The sequence below is a fragment of the Charadrius vociferus genome, unplaced genomic scaffold, assembly GCF_000708025.1.
Source record: "Charadrius vociferus isolate BGI_N301 unplaced genomic scaffold, ASM70802v2 scaffold404, whole genome shotgun sequence".
Classification (NCBI taxonomy): Eukaryota; Metazoa; Chordata; class Aves; order Charadriiformes; family Charadriidae; genus Charadrius; species Charadrius vociferus.
Genome location: NW_009648443.1, coordinates 572,965 through 576,164, shown reverse-complemented (window position 1 = coordinate 576,164; position 3,200 = coordinate 572,965).

Here is a 3,200-nt window from a genome sequence, read left to right as displayed (position 1 = left end):
CCCAAACCCGCCTGGACGCCGTCCTGTGCCACTGCTGGAGGTGCCCCTGCTCTGGCGGGGGGTGGGATGGGGGAGCTCCAGAGGGACCTTCCGACCCCATCAGTCTGGGATTGTGGGATTCTGTGAACATCCTGAAACACTTACCTGAGTGTCCTGCTTTCGGCTGGGACAGAGTTAATTTTCTTTCTAGTAGCTGCTGTGTTTTGGATTCAGTATGAGAGCGACGCTGATAACACATATTGGTTTAGTTGTTGCCGAGTAGTGTTTGCATTAGCCAAGGACTTCTCCAGCTGAGAGGGCGCATGGACAGGACGAGCCGGCCAAAGGCATATTCCACACCACAGACGTCATCCCCAGCGTACAGCCGGGGGTGGCCGGGGGACAGGGGTCTGCCATCGCCGCGCGGGATGCGACAGGCAACCCCTCATGGGGTGCTGAGAGCGGCTTGTGTTGCATCGCTTCATTTCGTATATTTTTTTACCATCATTATCACTGTTATTGCTATTTTCCCCTTCCCTTGCTGTTCTATTTAACTGCCTTTCTCTCAACCCACGTACAAAACACACGGCCGCTCTGTGCGTGGCGACACCCTGCGACACCGCGACGCCCAACGCTGCCGAACACCTACCACAGTTCGGACATCACGCGTTGACGGAACGCCGGAGGGCGGTGTTTGGCGGAGTCGGTGGCGTGGTGCGGTCACCGCAGGCGCGAGCCGCAGCGCTAACCGTGTCCGGCCGTGCCGGCTGCACCGCTGACCGTGTACCGCGGGCGCAGCGGCGGTGCCGCCCTCCCGGCTGCTACGCGGCAAAATCCAACACCGGGGCTCTGATCTGATCCGGTTACGGCTTTTCTCCTAATAGATTTATGTACAGCTCCAGCCGCCACAGAGCCGTTCCTGCGCTCCTTCACCTTCACCAGATGCTAACTTTCCTTGGGAATTTTTTGGATAGGGATGACATGAATTTTTGTGCTTTTATTGAAAATAACGGTACCTGATGTGGGCCCGCGCACAGACGGGCCCCAACACCCGGCCCGTGGGAGCATCTGCGGCACGTCCGCCTGTGGAGCCTGTTCTAATGAGCTGGAAAACCTCGTTAGTGGCGGGTGCAGCCTTTCAGGAGGATGGATTTTGACTTTTTGGGGTATGCTTGTATGCTTATGGATGCTTATATGCTTATAGGTGACTATATGCTTACATGCTTATAGATGACTATATGCTTATATGTATAGATGATTATATGCTTATACGCTTTTATATGCTTATATATGCTTACGTGCTTATATATGCTTATATGCCTATATATGTTTATATGCTTATATACGTTTATGAGCTTATATATGCTTATACGCCTATATATGCTTACATGCTTATGGGACAGTCCTCCTATATGGGCTGTCCAGAGTCAAAAATGTTTATGATTCACCTCAGCGTGTTCGAACCACGGGTGGGAGGGAGTGGGAACGGTGACCACACACCTCGGTGTGCACACGCGTGTGCGTGTGTGTTTTTCCTGGGGGGAAAAACGGAGCCGGAACGGACCCCCGGGAGGGGAAGGAGCAGCAGCGAGACGCGCGGTGGGCGGCGAAGGCGGAGGGGTGGGCGCCGCGCTCTGCCCCCGCTGCCCCATGGGTGAGGGGTCCGGTGTGGGTGTGGGGGGCGGCCGCTGTCACCCCCCAGCCGTCCCCCGCGGGGACCTCCCCACGCAGATGGCCCCACGGCTGCCGCCCGCTGTGGGAGGGGGTCCTCTCCTCACCCACTTACCCCCACTGCGCTTTTTCGGCGCGGCTTTTTGGGGATGCGCACCCCCCCCCAGCACGGTGCGGGGGGTACCTCGCGGAACCGAGGGGCGCCGCGTCCTCAGCGTTGCGCTTCCTCGTTAAATGCCTTCTTTGTGCCCGGGTGTTTAGGTACCAAAATACAGCGTTTCGCCACATGTATAAAATTGTGTTTGCATTTATTTAATTTGGGGTTCTTTTTTAAAAGCATGTAGTCTCGAATGTTTGTTCTCCGTTATTTTTTTTTTTTTTTCACATCATTACTCTGATACTGCTTGATTAGCTCCCTCCCCAGTCATGATTGGTAATTAAAATAGGCATTAAAATTAGTCACTTAGCAATTTTGCTGTTCAATTGGCAATTAAATTACTTAATTGCAATTAAAGTCCTAATTTTAATTGGCAAAATGATAGATGTAGATTTAAGATAATATGTATAAATACTTTAATAAGTGTCTATATAAGGATTACTTAATTACTCAACTTCAAGTTTATGCTGTTAACTTTAGAACTTTTAAGTGAGTAATGAAATTTATATTACATCTATTCTAAGGATATGGTAATTAGGTGTATTACTTATCCCTATAAGGGCCTTTGCAGTAAGTTTCTCCTGCGACGATAAAACTATAGGCTGGAGGAACTATTGCGACAGGACCGGTGCCGATCGCCACGCGGCAGCTCAGCGGCGAGCAGTGCGGGAGCCGAGGGGACACGCGGGGCAGGAGCACCCCTCCGGCACCCGTGGGGGTGAGCGCCATGGGGACGAAGCCAGAGCGGCCCCTCCGTACACGAAAACCTGTTTTTAAACACTCCTCGCACGTCCGGGGCGTCTTACGCCGTTATATGATTTCTTTACGCGTCTTCATCACCTCACCCCCCGTTGGGTAAATCTCGGCAGCGACTCTGTGGGCGCGAGAGAACATCACGAGAACATCACCACAAAGCGCGAGTGATCCTCGGGGCCGGCAGCGAGCCGGGCGGTGGGAACCAGCTTTGGCTTTGGGCGTCCCGAGTTTTCCCAGCGTACGCTGGACGGGAAAAAGCCTTCGCCAAGTGAGAGCGGTGGTGGCTCGCTTACCGCGAGGAAAACGTATCGGGAAGGACCGAGCACAGCGTCACCTCAACTGTCCACATTCCAGTGGGGTTTTAGGTACAGCGAGGATTTTGTGTGGGAAGCGTTGGCTCTTTAGGCTCCCCGCGAGCAGCCGTGCTGCGCATCCCCGTGCCGCAGCACCCGCCTGGGCGGTTTCATGGCTTCTGCACCCAGGACGCGCAGTTTTGTCACTTCTGCCTAATTTTTTCGCAGGCTGAATGGCAGCCAAGGGTCCGGTGGCGAGGCCTGGGGTTGGCGTCAGAGCCGCTTGCGGGAGCCCACCGCGGAGGCGGCCGCGCGTCCCCCTCCCTCCACCACCGCTGGAGCCT